Here is an 18,051-nt window from a genome sequence, read left to right on the forward strand (position 1 = left end):
AGAGAAAAAAAAGAGAGAGAGAGAGAGAGAGAGAGAGAGAGAGAGAGAGAGAGAGAGAGAGAGAGAGAGAGAGCTGTTGAACACTGTCTGTTTAACGACCTTATTTTCTCAATAACAGTCTCTCTCTTTCACTTCATCCTTCTCTTCCCTTTACTCCCTAAATCCTCGAGGTTCTATCAGCTGTGAACCCCTCCATCTGAACTGGCTGACACAGAGGGCACAGCATGATCAAAGGTGAGAGGTCACTTGGTCGGGTCAACAGGAAGTATTATTAAAGAGAGGTTTTACATTGAAATACAGACAGAGATGTAGTAGTCCCAGAGTTAATGATCCAAGATGTAACGGGTCCATGACTCCAGATGCTGGGAGACAGGAAGCAAGTACAGCGTGAGGATTTAATGATAAATAGACATGAAACTAAACAGGGAACAGCGTCTGGACAAAGAGAAACCAAACCAACATCAATGCAGACACGGGAATGAAACTGAGGAAGTGACAGATTATAGGGGAGGCAAAATCAATGACGTGATGGAGTCCAGGTGAGTCCGATGAAGCGCTGGTGCGCGCAACGATGGTGACAGGTGTAGGTAATTAAGAGCAGCCTGGCGACCTCGAGCGCCAGAGAGGGGGAACGGGAGCAGATGTGACACAAGGTCAGTTTTGCATTTCACCTCCTGGTGATTAAGATGACTGACCGTGTCAGGCTTAAACACGCTCTCTCTCTCTCTCGCCATCTGTCTCTCGTCTGCAGGTATGTTTTGATGTGAGAAAGGATGCCAACTCCCAGTCCCGTCATCGTTAACTCACCCACTCTACAGATAACCATCGGGCCAACTGGGGGCCCAACGCTGGTTAGGAGACACCGCTAGAAACACTACATTGTAATTGTGATGAACTGAGAGAAAATTAAGTTTAGTAGAACTGGAATTAATGAATCTGCTGCTTCCTTGCTCATATTTCCCTTTCTGTATATGACAGACTCTCACACCTCATCTTTCTCCTCCGTTTTTTATAATGTCTCACAGACGTTCATCCCTGAACTGTACCTTTATTTGCCAAGGTAGAGTACATGATCAGTGAATATATTCAATGTTCAGGCAAAAACGTGGGGATCTTGGTAATGGTAATAACTAAACTCAGCAAAAAAAGAAACGTCCTCTCACTGTCAACTGCGTGTAATTTCAGCAATCTTAACATGTGTAAATATTTGTATGAACAAAACAAGATTCCACAACTGAGACATAAACTGAAGAAGTTCCACAGACATGTGACTAACAGAAATGGAATAATGTGTCCCTGAACAAAGGGGGGGGGGGTCAAAATCAAAGTAAAGCAGTAGTATCTGTGGTGGCCACCAAGCTGCATTAAGTAATGCAGTGCATCTCCTCCTCATAGACTGCACCAGATTTGACAGTTCTTGCGTGAGATGTTACCCCACTCTTCCACCAAGGCACCTGCAAGTTTCCAGACATTTCTGGGGGGAATTGTCCTAGCTCTCACCCTCTGATCCAACAGGTCCCAGACATGCTCAATGGGATTGAGATCCGGCTCTTTGCTGGCCATGGCAGAACACTGACATTCCTGTCTTATGGCTGGTGGCATTGTCATGCTGGAGGGTCATGTCGGATGAGCCTGCAGGAAGGGTACACATGAGGGAGGAGAATGTCTTCCCTGTAACGCACAGCGTTGAGATTGCCTGCAATGACAACAAGCTCAGTCCGATGATGCTGTGACACACCGCCCCAGACCATGACGGACCCTCCACCTCCAAATCGATCCCGCTCCAGAGTACAGGCCTCGGTGTAACGCTCATTCCTTTGACGCATAAACGCGAATCCGACCATCACCCCTGGTGAGACAAAACCGTGACCCCTGGTGAGACAAAACCGTGACTCGTCCGTGAAGAGCACTTTTTGCCAGTCCTGTCTGGTCCAGCGACGGTGGGTTTGTGCCCATACGACGTTGTTGCCGGTGATGTCTGGTGAGGACCTGCCTTACAACAGGCCTACAAGCCCTCAGTCCAGCCTCTCTCAGCCTATTGCGGACAGTCTGAGTACTGATGGAGGGATTGTGCGTTCCTGGTGTAACTCGGGCAGTTGTTGTTGTCATCCTGTACCTGTCCCGCAGGTGTGATGTTCGGATGTACCGATCCTGTGCAGGTGTTTTTACACGTGGTCTGCCACTGTGAGGACGATCAGCTGTCCGTCCTGTCTCCCTCTAGTGCTGTCCTAGGCGTCTCACAGTACGGACATTGCAATGTATTGCCCTGGCCACATCTGCAGTCCTCATGCCTCCTTGCAGCGTGCCTAAGGCACGTTCACACAGATGAGCAGGGACCCTGGTCATCTTTCTTTTGGTGTTTTTCAGAGTCAGTAGAAAGGCCTCTTTGGTGTCCTAAGTTTTCATAACTGTGACCTTAATTGCCTACCGTCTGTAAGCTGTTTGTGTCTTAACGACCATTCCACAGGTGCATGTTCATGAATTGTTTATGCTTCATTGAACAAGCATGGGAGACAGTGTTTAAAGCCTTTACAATGAAGATCTGTGAAGTTATTTGGATTTTTACGAATTATCTTTGAAAGACAGGGTCCTGAAAAAGGGACGTTTCTTTTTTTGCTGAGTTTACATGTATATACGACTTGCATCCTTGGCACAATAAAGTTATATTATATTCTACTTAATCCATAGGCTTCATTGATGCCATTCAGAGTGTCATTAAGGCAATACAACTGGCTATGATAGCTGAGATTCATAGCTAACTAGCTAATATTGACGTTTTAATATTCATATGTAACAGTCTTGAGCAACAGTCATTTTCAGAAATTTCTTGGGGATTAAAGATTAACTGGTGGAAGCAATTAAAACCACTGTTCTGAACTAATATTTATACCAAACGTTTTAGGGTCCATACACAGATCGGCTACATAGCTACAGTAGCTACACATCCACAAGCATACAGCTATTTTTTATCCTCCACTACACAATAAGCAAAAAAGAGTTAACTAGCTACTTCAGCTGTATTGCATGGCAAATATCAGCAATGCAAGCTTACAAAATTGTACATTAAATTTGCAGTAAATGCTTTAGCTAGCTAGATTCTATACATCCACTGTTTCCCAAGATGACAGCCTGGTTTGATGGTTTACTCAGGAGTCCCTAAAACATTAAACAACACAAATTACAATTTCATACTCCTGTCAAAACGCCCATGAAGCTCGCTAGCTAGCTGGCAAATGTTAGCTAGTCAGCTAGCTTGCTAAATAGCAATTTTCATAAATTAACTTTTTGACAAAAAAAATATGCATAATCGTTTGTCTAACATATTCCTCTCAACTGTACATTTTTTATATGAGTTGTTATAATTACTTCAATCCTAGTATTTTTGTCAACCATCTTCGCTGAAAAAAAGTCTCCAGTGTTGTGTCATATTCGTCATGGGAACCACTCGATATGATTCGTCATCGCCCAGCGTTCGCACTTGTGATTTGCATAAAGTTTTGAAATGCTGAACTTTCAACGTGCCACCAACCTCCTGTGATATACATGCATAACGATCTGCATATCATTGTGTCGGTAAGGGAAAAACACAGCATGAAACCTTCTTTACCCTTCAGTTAACAGACACACTCTCTCTCCCTCCCTCACACTCTGTCTCTCACTCCCTCCCTTCCTCACAGTCTGTCTCTCACTCCCTCCCTTCCTCACAGTCTGTCTTTCCCTCCCTCGCTTCCTCATACCCTCCCTCCCTTCCTCACACTCTCTCCCTCCCTCACACTCTCTCGCTCCCTCCCTCGCTCCCTCCCTCACACTCCCTCCCTCCCTTCCTCACACTCTGTCTCTCACTCCCTCCCTTCCTCACAGTCTGTCTTTCCCTCCCTCGCTTCCTCATACCCTCCCTCCCTTCCTCACACTCTCTCCCTCCCTCCCTTCCTCACAGTCTGTCCCTCCCTTCCTTCCTCACACTCTCTCTCTCCCTCCCTCACACTCTGTCCCTTCTTTTGAAGAATGGTATTAAACACATGGTTTCTAGGTGTTTGCTGCCATTCCATTTGTGCAGTTCCAGACATTCTTATGAGCCGTCCTCCCTTCAGCAGCCTCCACTGATGTATATTCCTTCCTCCCATTCCTCCAGCCAAATCACAGGTCGGCCTTTGTAAATATGAGCAAATCAGTCATTCTATGCAGGATTCTATTATATGCTGAACGGTATGAAGTTAAATTCAATGTTGAGTAGCAGTGTGAATTTCAGTGCGAAGTTTATGGAGAACGTTTAGAAACCGTGAACAAGCGTCCTGGAGACGGGGGCGAACAGGATGCTAGGCCACTGATTTTTACCACCGTGATATTGCGGTGCTACTCGGTATCGTGATACTGACTTGGTATCGTATCGTTTGTAAAATGTTGGTATCAAGCATCCCGAGTGGCATCACTACAGAACCGGGTTTGATCCCAGGCTGTGTCGCAGCCAGCCACGACCGGGAGACCCATGAGGCGGCGCACAATTGGCTCGGTATCGTCCGGGTTAGGGGAGGGTTTGGCCAGCAGGGATGTCCTTGTCCCATCGTGCTCTAGCGACTCCTGTGGCGTGCCAGGCGCAGTGCACGCTGACACGGTCGCCAGGTGTACGGTGTTTCCTCCGACACTTTGGTGCGGCTGGCTTCCGGGTTGAGCGGTCAGTGTGTCAAGAAGCAGTGCGGCTTGGCAGGGTCGTGTTTCGGGGGACGCATAACTCTCAACTTTCGCCTCTCCCGAGTCTGTACGGAAGTTGCAGCGATGGGACAAGACTGTAACTACCAATTGGATATCACGAAAATGGGGAGAAAAAGGGGTAAAAAGTATTGTGACAAGCCTAGTGCACACACACATAATGACTCCTTTCCACACAGCGCCCGCCCCAGGAAACTGCCACTATGCACGACAACACACATGGTGGAGCACGCTGTGTGTGTGTTGAACATTACCTCTGCCAAGGACCCTCCTACTGTGGACGAAGTCAGTCAAATGAGTAGATATGCAGTAGATATGCAGTAGATATACAGTAGATATGCAGTAGATATGCAGTAGATATACAGTAGATATGCAGTAGATATACAGTAGATATGCAGTAGATATGCAGTAGATATCAGTAGATATATGCAGTAGATATGCAGTAGATATACAGTAGATATGCAGTGGATATGCAGTAGTATGCAGTAGATATGCAGTAGATATGCATGGAAATGCAGTAGATATGCAGTAGATATGCAGTAGATATGCAGTAGATATACAGTAGATATGCAGTGGATCATACAGTAATATGCAGTAGATTTATGCAGTAGATATGCAGTGGAAAATGCAGTAGATATGCAGTAGATATGCAGTGGAAATGCAGTAGATATACAGTAGATATGCAGTAGATATACAGTAGATATGCAGTAGATATGCAGTGATATGCAGTAGATATGCAGTAGATATACAGTAGATATGCAGTAGATATGCAGTAGATATGCAGTAGATATACAGTAGATATGCAAATGATATAATGGATATGCAGTAGATAGCAGTAGATATGCAGTGATATGGGCAGTAGATATGCAGTAGATATGCAGTAGATTATGCAGTGGAAAATGCAGTAGATATACAGTAGATATGCAGTAGATATGCAGTAGATATGCAGTAGATATACAGTGGATATGCAGTAGATATGCGTAGATATGCAGTAGATATGCAGTAGATTACAGTAGATATGCAGTGGATATGCAGTAGATATGCAGTAGATATGCAGTAATATACAGTAATATGCAGTAGATATGCAGTAGATATGCAAGTAGATATCAGTAGATATGACAGTAGATATGCAGTAAGATATATGCAGTAGATAGCAGTAGATATGCAGTAGAATATGCAGTAGATATGCAGTGAATGCAGTAGATATACAGTATATGCAGTAGATATGCAGTAGATATGCAGTAGATATACAGTAGATATGCAGTAGATATACGTGGAGTTGCAGTAGATATGCAGTAGATATGCAGTAGATATGCAGTAATATACAGTAGATATGCAGTAATATCAGTGATATGCAGTAGATATGCAGTAGATAGCAGTAGATATACGTAGATAGCATATGCAGTAGATATGCAGTAGATATGCAGTGAAATGCAGTGATATACAGTAGATATGCAGTAGATATCAGTAGATATGCAGTAGATATGCAGTAGATTGCAGTAGATATGCAGTAATTACAGTGATATGCGTAGATATTGCAGTAGATATGCAGTAGATATTGCAGTAGAATATGCAGTAGATATACAGTAGATTGCAGTAGATATGCAGTAGATATGCAGTAGATATACAGTTAGATATATGCAGTAAGATATGCAGTAGATATGCAGTAGATATACAGTAGATATGCAGTAGATATACAGTGGAGATATGCAGTAGATATGCAGTAGATATGCAGTAGATTATACAGTAGATTCAGTAGATATGCAGTAGATATGCAGTAGACATGATATGCAGTGGATATGCAGTAGATATCAAGTAGATATGCAGTAGATATGCAGTGATATGCAGTATATCATAGATATGCGAGAATCAGTGATAGCATATATCAGTAGATATGCAGTAGATATACAGTGGATATGCAGTAGATATGCAGTAGGATATGCAGTAGATTACGTAGATAGCGTAGAATATAGTGGATATGCCAGTAGATATGCAGTAGATATGCAGTAATATCAGTAGTATGCAGTAGATATGCAGTAGATATGGCAGTAGATATGCAGTAGATAATGCAGTAGATATACAGTAGATAGACAGTAGATATACAGTAGATATGCAGTAGATATGCAGTAGATATGCAGTAAGATATGCAGTAGATATACAGTAGATATGCAGTAGAGAATATGCAGTAGATATGCAGTAGATATGCAGTAGATATAAGTAGATATGCAGTAGATATGCAGTAGATATGCAGTAGATATACAGTAGATATGCAGTAGATATAGCAGTGGATATGCAGTAGATATGCAGTAGATTATGCAGTAGATATCACAGTAGATATCAGTATGATATGCAGTGATATGCAGTAGATATAGCAGTATGTAGCATATGCAGTGGAATATGCAGTGGATATACAGTGAAGATATGCAGTAGATATGCAGTGGAAATGCAGTAGCTGCTGGCTGACTGAGAATCAGCTCATGTCCACTTAGCCTGCGCTGCATTCTACTACATCCAGAACCAAAACCCCTTCCAAACTGCCCTGGGCAAAACCCACTCCAATTAGCATGGAATAAATTATTAATCAAAACAACATTTCCTTTTCTGGGACGGTGGGGAGGCAACAGAGAGGAGAAGAGATTGGGGGAAACAAGCTTAATTTTTCATCAGCCGCCACAAAAAACAAAGAGTGTTTTCCCAACATGAGAGACAACATTGAGAGTCACCGACGCAGACGCTGTGTCAGAGGAGACACAAAGCGGCAGACAGACTGAACACGATCAATGATCCACAACGCAGCCAGCCACACCAACGAACACCACCTCACTGCCTGCCTCTCTCACAGGCAGCTACAGTCTGACGTAGCCAGAGATAAGACGATGACATCGACACCAGTCCTGTGTGACCAAAGGAGGCTGCCAGGGAGCCACGATGGGGCGGGCTAAGTCGGAAATTAAGAAAACAAAGGCAAAATAAAGCCCTTAAAAACTATTTCCGTGTTTCTCTACTACCAGTACTCTTACTTCTCCCTCTCTTATCGTCATGGCTACAGTACTGCTCCATGCATAGGCATGGAAGTCAACATTTAAATCACTAAGACAAGGAAATACAGTGCTTTCAGACTGACTATTTACAATAAAGGGGAGAAAGATTATAAAGAATAGGACCCAGAAAACAAACAGATCTGGCCACCATATGGAGAGTGTTCTCTCTCTCTCTCCTGAAAACTCTCTCTCCCTCCCTAGCTCCTTCCCTCTACTCTCTCCCTCTCCCTCCCTAACTCCCTCTCTCGTCCCATTTTGTGAATTATTGGTTGGTGAGCGGACAACAATGTATATAGACATAATATGACATTTGAAATGTCTTTATTCTTTTGGAACTTTTGTAACTGTAATGTTTACTGTTCATTTTTTATTTAACTTTTGTCTATTATCTATTTCACTTTCTTTGGCAATGTAAACATATGTTTCCCATGCCAATAAAGCCCTTTGAATTGAAATTGAATTGAGAGAGAGAGAGAGTTTTCAGGATTCTGTTGTTTGTTTGCCAGAGCATTGGTAGTAGGAATCCTTCCAGGTAATTTAGTCCAAATTCAGGTTGTGGGTTTGGAGTTTTGATTTGGAGTGAATGTTGTGCTGTGGAGGGTAGTATATCGTTGCTGAAAAATACAAGTTTATCTAACTCTAAATCAATATTTTTGTAAAAACATTCTCTCTCTCTCTCTCTCTCTCGGTCTCCTGTCCTCCTCTCTCCTCTTCTCTCTTCTTCTCTCTCTCTCTCTCTCTCTTTTCTCTCTCTCTCTCTCTCTCTCTCTCTCCTCCTCTCTCTCTCTCTATCTTCTCTCTATCTCTCTTCTCTCCCTCCCTCTCTCTCTCTCTCCTACCTCTCTCTCCCTCCCTCTACTCTCTCCTCCCTCTACCTCTACTCTCTCCTCTCTAGCCTCTCTTCTCCTCGTCCTCTAGCTCTCTTTCTCGCTCTCTACTCCTTCTCTCTACTCTCTCTCTCCTCCCTCTATCCTCCTCCCTCCTCCCGTTGTTCCTCTCTCTCTCTCCCTCCCTCCCTCTACTCAATTCAATTCAATTCAATTCAATTGACTTATTGACATGGCAAGTTATTATTACTTACAATTGTCAAAGTATATCATATCGAAAAATTTAAATAAAATATATATGTATATATATAGTCACAAAATATACTATATTTATTTAATAGTAATAATAAAATGGTGGGACTAAACAGTAAACTTAAATAGTAGTAGTGGATCATTGGATTACCATTAATATCAGCTACAACAAAATATTTATATCAGTAACAGCAACATACATTAAAGCAACAGTAGTAGACCAGTGTCAACATGACTGAGAAGACACATGACCTGGTACGAAAGACAAAACAAAACTAAGCTAAATGGGAAATATTATCAACATTACTTTGCATTTTTCACTGGCTGTCCCTCAGGCTGTGGCAGGAGGACACATATTTGGCTGCCAAAACTGCACATTTTGGCTTTTCACCCAACAAATATTTGAATTTTTCTTCATCTTTTATAGTTTCAAATTCTTTGTATTGAATTATAATTTTGGGAAAGAAATATGCTCTTAGGTCTGAGTATTTGTCACAGTGTAGTAGGAAATGCACTTCTGTCTCTACCTCTACTCTCTCTCTCTCCCTCCCTCTACTCTCTCTCTCTCCCTCTACTCTCTTTCTCACTCTCTCTGCAAGGTGATTTTGTAAACATGACTGTATCAGCTTTTCTGCTAAACTAAAGCACTGGACATGGAGGACAAGCTTGGGTTCATTGCAATTCCGAGCGAGAAAAAAAATGTAACTGACGCATTTCAGAATAGTTAATTTGGCAGCAACATGAAAGTGGCTTTTTGTGAAACCCTCCAGCATTCACTGAAATATTCAAGCAGCTAATATTAACTGTGTATGCACATGTTCATTTTCTTTTCAAGGCTACACTGAACAAAAATATAAATGCAACATGCAACAATTTCAAAGATTTTACTGAGATACAGTTCATATGAGGAAATCATTCAATTGGTGTGACCACCATTTGCTTCCTTTACATAGAGTTGATCAGGCTGTTGATTGTGGCCTGTGGAATGTCGTCCCACTCCTCTTCAATGGCTGTGTGAAGTTGCTGGTTATTGGCGGGAACTGGAACACGCTGGCATACTCGTCAATCCAGAGCATCCCAAACATGCTCAATGGGTGACAAATCTGTTGTGTAGGCAGGCATCAGTAAGTTTGCAGACAACACAACAGTGGTAGGCCTGATCACCGACAACGACGAGACAGCCTATAGGGAGGAAGTCACAGACCTGGCCGGGTGGTGCCAGAATAACAACCTATCCCTCAACATAACCAAGACTAAGGAGATTATTTTGGACTACAGGAAAAGGAGGAAACTTGAAACTCTCGACCCGCTCCAGTACAGCCCCGTCGATGTTAATTGGGGCCTGTTCGGCCCACCTTTTCCTGTAGTCCACGATCAGCTCCTTTGTCTTTGCTCAATTTGAGGGAGAGGTTGTTGTCCTGGCACCACACTGCCAGTTCTCTGACCTCCCTATAGGCTGTCTCATCGTTGCCGGTGATCAGGCCTACCACTGTTGTGTCGCCAGCAAACTTAATGATGGTGTTGGAGTCGTGTTTGGCCACGCAGTCATGGGTGAACAGGGAGTATAGGAGGGGACTAAGTACACACCCCTGAGGGGCCCCAGTGTTGAGGATCAGCGTGGCAGACATGTTGTTGCCTACCCTTACCACCTGGGGACAGCCCGTCAGGACGTCCAGGATCCAGTTGCAGAGGGAGGTGTTTAGTCCCAGGATCCTTAGCTTAGTGATGAGATCCATGGGTACTATGGTGTTGAGCGCTGAGCTGTAGTCAATGAACAGCATTCTCACATAGGTGTTCCTTTTGTCCGGGTGAGAAAGGGCAGTGTAGAGTGAGATTGTGTCATCTGTGGATCTGTTGGGGAGGTATGCGAATTGGAGTGGGTCTAGGGTGTCTGGGAGGATGCTTTTGATGTGAGCCATGTCCAGCCTTTCAAAGCACGTCATGGCTACCGATGTGAGTGCTACAGGGCGGTAATCATTTAGGCAGCATACCGTCGCTTCCTTGGGCACAGGGACTATGGTGGTCTGCTTGAAACAGAACTCTCCCAGACTCGGTCAGGGAGAGTTTGAAAATGTTAGTGAAGACACTTGCCAGTTGGTCCGCACATGCTTTGAGTACATGTCCTGGTAATCCATCTGGCCCAGCGGCTTTGTCAATGTTGACCTGTTTAAAGGTCTTGCTCACATCGGCTACAGAGGGTTATCACACAGTCATCCAGAACAGCTGGTGCTCTCGTGCATGCTTCAGTGCTGGTTGCCTCAAAGCAAGCATAAAAGGCATTTAGCTCGTCTGGTAGGCTTGCGTCACTGGGCAGCTCGCATCTGGGTTTCCCTTTGTAGTCTGTAATAGTTTTCAAGCCCTGCCACATCCGACGAGCGTCAAAGCCGGTGTAGTAGGATTCAATCTTAATCCTGTATTGAAGCTTGTTTGATGGTTCGTCTGAGGGCATAGCGGGATTTCTTATAAGCGTCCGGATTAGTCTCCCACTCCTTGAAAGCGGTAGCTCTAGCCTTTAGCTCGATGCGGATGTTGCCTGTAATCCATGGCTTCTGGTTGGGATATGTACGTACGGTCACTGGTGGGGACGATGTCGTCGATGCACTTATTGATGAAGCCGATGACTGAGGTGGTGTATTCCTCAATGCCAGTGGATGAATCCCGGAACATATTCCAGTCTGTGCTAGCAAAACAGTCCTGTAGTGTAGCATCCACGTCATCTGACCACTTCCGTATTGAGCGAGTCACTGGTACTTCCTGCTTTTGTTTTCTGACCATGCTTCTTATAATTATCGTTAATTTGATCCATTCAGGAGGCTGAACCTGGTAGTTGCTCTATAAGATTTGCATATTGTTAAAACTAAGTTCTACAACTCAACACAACTGATACAGGCACAGAAACCAATGACAGAAAGCACTATAAGAGGATACAGTTGATAATGACTATAGTACTTCACTTTGTATATACACTGTATACAAACCATATACAGCGAGTGGACAAAGCATTAGGAACACCTTACTAATATTGAGTTGCACACCCTTTTTGCCATCAGAACAGCCTCAATTCGTCGGGGCCTGGATTGTACGAGGTGTCGAAAGCGTTCCACGGGGATGCTGGCCCATGTTGACTCCAATGCTTCCCACAGTTGTCCAGTTGGCTGGATGTCCTTTGGGTGGTGGACCATTCTTGATACACACGGGAAACTGTTGAGCGTGAAAAACCCAGCAGCGTTGCGTTTCTTGACACAAACCGGTGCGCCTGGCACCTGCTACCAAACCTCGTTTTGAAGACACTTCAATATTTTGTCTTTCCCATTGACCCTCTGAATGTCACACAAACACAAGCCATGTCTCAATTGTCTCAAGGCTTTAAAAGCCTTCTTTAACCCATCTCCTCCCCTTCATCTACACTGATTGAAGTGGATCTAACAGGTGACATCAATAAGGGATCATAGCTTTCACCTGGATTCACCTGGTCAGTCTATGTCATGGAAAGAGCAGGTGTTCTTAATGTTTTGTACTCTGTGTATTTATTTTATGTAACCTTTATTTAACTAGGCAAGTCAGTTAAGAACAAGTTCTTATTTACAATGAATGCCTACCCCAGCCAAACCCTCCCCTAACCCGGATGATGCTAGGCCAATTGTGCACCGCCCTATGGTGCTCCCGATCACTGCCGGTTGTGATTCAGCCCGGGATCGAACCAGGGTCTGTAGTGACGCCTCTAGCACTGAGATGCAGTGCCTTAGATCGCTGCTGCTACTCGGGAGCAATACGTGTTGATACTCATGATTATGGACTCAGGGATGGAGCTGAAGGATTTTGGGCACTGCCCAGCCACACAAGTAGACGACTAAGTTTACTAGCCCAGGTGCCATGTGATGTTCAAAATGTCACCATTCTAGTCGGGCACATGTTCTTCATTTCCATGTCTGATTCTGTTTTATTGTACACAGGAGTAAATAGAGAGAGTACTGTACCTTGCAGCTGCTCAATAAGAGTCCAGGCCATTCTAGAACCCTGGGCATCAAACACAACATGGCCCTGTGTGAAGAAAGAGAAGCTATAACACTTCATTGTTTTAACACCTCTCACTCTCTGTCTCTGTCTCTCTGTCTCTCACTGTCTCTCTCTCTCTATCTCTCTCACTCTCTCACTCTCTGTCTCTCTCTATCTCTCTCTGTCTCTCTCTCTCTCTTTCTCTCTCTCTCTCTCTCTCAAATTCAAATTCAAATTCAAGCTGCTTTATTGGCATGAAAAACATTGTGTCAATATTGCCAAAGCAACAATGTATACAATATACATTGTAATAAAATTATAAACAATGACAAATAATAATATAGAATGGCAGTAAATAATAATACAAAATTAAATATAAAAATAGTAACAATAAAATGTTAACAGTCAATAGTCGAATGTAATGTAATAAATATAAAAAAGTTTAAAACATTAAACTATAACTAACTTATAACTTAATAACGGTCATCTTCACCATTACATCGGTACTACAACTACTATCATCATTACCACTACTACCACCACCACCATCACTAAACTGCTATCATTACCATTACCACCCATACCACTACTATTTGGAATGATAAACAACAATAATAATAACAATAACAGTAATAACAATAACAGTRKTCTCTCTCTCTCTCTCTCTCTCTCTCTCTCTCTCTCTCTCTCTCTCTCTCTCTCTCTCTCTCTCTCTCTCTCTCCTCTCCCCCTCTCTCTCTCCTCTCCCCCTCTCTCTCTCAAATCAACTTAAAGGCTTTATTGGCATGGGAAACATATGTTTACAATGCCAAAGCAAGTGAAGATGATAATAAACAATCAGAAATGACCAGTAAACATTACACTCATAACATTTACAAAGGTATAGAGACATTTAAAATGTCATATTATGTCTATACACAGTGTTGTAACGATGTGCAAACAGTTCAAATACAAAAGGGGAAAAAATAAATAATTAAACAGGTCACAAATGTTGCTGATGTGATGCACACTGTGGTGTTTAACCTAATAGATATGGGGTGGGTTGCACCAATATGGATTAACTCTTAAACTGGGTTAAATCAAGGTTTCTCTGTTAGTTTTAAATAAATCCTAGTTCAAATGAAATCCTTCCTCTAATCTAAGTATGGTTTTCACTTTAAACCTAGATTAATTTTAAGCTTGTTGCTCAATGATTAAAGAAGAAGAAAAAAATTGATTGGAGATTAATTCTAAACTGCCACTTGAGATGATTTAACTGATAAATTGGCAACATATCTTCTGTGGAGACACATGAGTACCTCAGAGAATAATTAGAGACAGGTTGAATCCTGTTGAGTTTTATGATAATTATTAGTTATTATTAGTAGGCTATTTACGTTCCCATTTTGTACAACAATTGAATTTGGGTTTATGATATGCCCAGCCTTGGTACGAAAGATGATGTTACGCAATGGGCCTGATAACGGTAACATTGTAGTGAAGTAGAATTAACGTTAGTTTAAACGTGCATTATAGGCATTGTTATTTACGCTTACTAAACATTGATATTTACGCTTACTAAACATTGATATTTACGCTTACTAAACATTGGTGGGTCAAGTTGTCCGTCGTCATCATAGGGGTTATGGAGGGGCAAACTGCTGGGGAATCATCTCGTATATTTTATGGGTGACAGGATCAATTCCCTTGGATGGAGGCCTCCTGCCTCTCCCCTGCCGCATCCTTTAAGGCTTTTGCTCTTTTTTTAAAATCCAGCACGCTGTCATCCGATTTGGGTCCCTCTTCTCTTTCATTCGTGTCGATCCATTACATTTTGTCGCATAAAATAGCCCAGGTGACTTCCTTATTTTTTGACAGTCGTGTTGTCTGTCGTTTTAATCTCAAGTACGTTACTAAATTCCTCCATCAACTCCGACAATAGTTTTTTTTTCATAAACGGAGAAATGTGAAGTTCTTTAACTTTAAGGTGGCTAGCGGACAAATAATAAATGTCTAAATAACGTTATGTAATGACAATAATTAATAATATCGTGTGCTACCTAGCTTGGTTTATAAACTAGCTAGCTACAGTAGCTAACGTTACCTAACAAATCCGTTTTCTATCTAGTACTGGTAAATAACGGATTTTATTTCAAATCAGCCAACCCATGACAACCTTTCACGATGGAGGTGCAGTAACTTCTAACGTTACCTTGTTATTATTTTATCAAGGAACAGCAACTTTGTGGCCTCATTTGTCAGGTAGGCTAGCTACTTTGTTTCAAATACCTAATAAATTGGTGTAACATGTCACCAATCATAGTTTAAATGGAACCCTGACCTGTTCACCCGGACGTGCTACCTTGTCCCAGACCTGCTGTTTTCAACTCTCTAGAGACAGCAGGAGCAGTAGAGATACTCTGAATGATCGGCTATGAAAAGCCAATTTACATTTACTCCTGAGGTGCTGACCTGCTGCACCCTCGACAACTACTGTGATTATTATTATTTGACCCTGCTGGTCATCTATGAACATTTGAACGTCTTGGCCATGTTCTGTTATAATCTCCACCTGGCACAGCCAGAAGAGGACTGGCCACTCCTCATAGCCTGGTTCCTCTCTAGGTTTCTTCCTAGGTTTTGGCCTTTCTAGGGAGTTTTTCCTAGCCACCGTGCTTCTACACCTGCATTGCTTGCTGTTTGGGGTTTTAGGCTGGGTTTCTGTACAGCACTTTGAGATATCAGCTGATGTAAGAAGATGTATGAATACATTTGATTTGACTGGTTTAAAACCATTAATCATAGATTTACTGATCTAGATTCTAAATGAAGTGGTGCAACACATCTCTGGATTAATTATAAACCTAGATTTACAAAACCTAGATTAGCTTTAATACTAGGTTAATTTAAACCATGTTGATGCAACCTACCCATGAGAATTTATCAAAATTCGATTCTTTACAGGTCTGTGTAATCTGAGGGAAATGTGTGTCTCTAATATGGTCATACATTGTGCAGGAGGTTAGGAAGTGCAGTTCCATTTCCACATAATTTTGTGGCCAGTGTGCACATAGCCTGTCTTCTCTTGAGAGCCATGTCTGCCTACGTTTCCTTAAGTTTGGATCAGTCACAGTGGTCAGGTATTTTGCCACTGTGTACTCTCTGTTTAGGGACAAATATTGTTCCAGTTTGCTCTGTTATTTGGTAAATTCTTTCCAATGTGTCAAGTAATTTAAAAAAAATGTAAGTAATTATGTTTCGGTTTTCTCATGATGTGGTTGGGTCTAATTGTGTTGCTGTCCTGGGGCTCTGTGGGGTGTGTTTGTGAACAGAGCCCCAGGGCCAGCTTGCTTAGAGGACTCATTTCTAGATTCATCTCTCTGTAGGTGATGGCTTTGTTATGGAAGGTTTGGGAATCGCTTCCTTTTAGGTGGTTGTAATTATTTAGAGTATAAGACATTGGGGGGGGGGGGGGGGGTTTTCAAAACTGACATATGGAATTGTTTTAAGAGGGGGGTTCTAAACTGACATATGGAATTGTTTTAAGAGGGGGGGTCTAAACTGACATGGCGGAATTGTTTTAAGAGGGGGTTGGGGTCTAAACTGACATATGGAATTTTTCAGAGGGAGGTTTCTAAACTGACTAGTGGATTGTTTTAAGATGAATCATACAAGGATAATTTAGGCCTATTTGATTTTGACCTTTTAGGACCCCTTTAGGTATCAAAAAAAATATATATCCAAAATAATTGATAAATATGAAAGTTCAAATGAATGATAACATTTTCTTGGTCACATACACATGGTTAGCAGATTGCTAATTGTGACGTGTGAAGCGTAAAAGCTTGTTGCAGTAATCATCTAACAAGTACTCTAACAATTTCCATAGACTACCGTTAATAACAACACAAATCTAAAGGTGATGAGAAATATGTAATATAATATATGGATATGAGTGATTGCATCCCGAAGCGTGCAAGGCAAGGTAGACAATAGATGGTATAAAATACAGTTAAGAGGGGTTTTATAATAATAAGCATCAACCAGAGATGAGCAGTTTATAGAGAGAGTATAGAGTGCAGTCATTGTCTTATAATGAGCTAGTGTCTATAAAGAGTCTGTAATCTAGCATCGGCTAGGATGGTATCTGAATCAGGGTTAGTTTGGCAGCTGGGGTGAAAGAGGAGCGATTACGATAGAGGAAACCAAGTCTAGATTTAACTTTAGCCTGCAGCTTTGATATGTACTGAGAGAAGGACAGTGTACCGTCTAGCTATACTCCCAAGTACTTATATGAGGTGACTACCTCAAGCTCTAAACCCTCAGAGGTAGTAATCACACCTGTGGGGAGAGGGGCATTCTTGTCAGGACCCGGTGCGAGAAACAGTCACTAATAATTGGCAGAACCCAGAAGATGAGGCAGACACAGCAGTACTAGAGATGGTGGTTTAATAAAAAATAGATATCTTCCAAAATACAAAAGAAAATCCACAAAGTGGTAAAAACAGCAAGGGAAAAAACAAACCTCAAAAGACCAATCCAAAAATACACGAGAACAAAACCAGAGAACCTCTGGAAAATCCAACAAGAGAAAAATGTTCACAAAGGCTGGGGCTGGGTGCTAACATACAAACACTGAGCAAGGAACTAAGGAACACACAGGGTTTAAATACTAACAAGGGAATGACTTACAGGTGCAAACAATAATTAGGGCAAGAAAAACAAAAGGTACAAAAAAGGTGCAAGGAGGACATCTAGTGAACAAAACCAAACAGTCCTGGCCAAAACCTGACAATTCTTCTTACCAAACCACATGACCTTTGTTTTGGAGGTGTTTCGAGGTTAAGGGCAGAGAAAGCTTGTTGGACACTAAGAAAGCTTTGTTGTAGAGCATTTAACACAAAATCCGGGGAGGGGCCAGCTGAGTAAAAGACTGTATCACCTGCATATAAATGGATGAGAGAGCTTCCTACTGCCTGAGCTATGTTGTTGATGTAAATTGAGAAGAGCGCGGGGCCTAGGATTGAGCCTTGGGGTACTCCCTTGGTGACAGGCCGTGGCTGAGACAGAGACACCAATGCTCCTTAGCCGGCCCACAAGAATGTCTACCATATCAAAAAGCTTTGGCAGTTACATCATTGAGGACCCTTAAGGTTGCAGTGACACATCCATAACCTGAGCGGAAAACATATTGCATGCAGTGTCTAGATGGAATTTGTATTTGTTGTCCTGGCAACTGGACCATTTTT

The 18,051-nt window shown here is 42.3% G+C and overlaps 1 pseudogene; it reads right to left on the reverse strand.

The window, feature by feature from the left end:
* The window catches only part of LOC112075493 (gamma-aminobutyric acid type B receptor subunit 1-like), a 68,094-nt pseudogene that overhangs the window by 37,928 nt on the left and 12,115 nt on the right, over nt 1-18,051 (reverse strand).

Source organism: Salvelinus sp. IW2-2015, unplaced genomic scaffold (assembly GCF_002910315.2).
Source record: "Salvelinus sp. IW2-2015 unplaced genomic scaffold, ASM291031v2 Un_scaffold3196, whole genome shotgun sequence".
Taxonomy (NCBI): Eukaryota; Metazoa; Chordata; class Actinopteri; order Salmoniformes; family Salmonidae; genus Salvelinus; species Salvelinus sp. IW2-2015.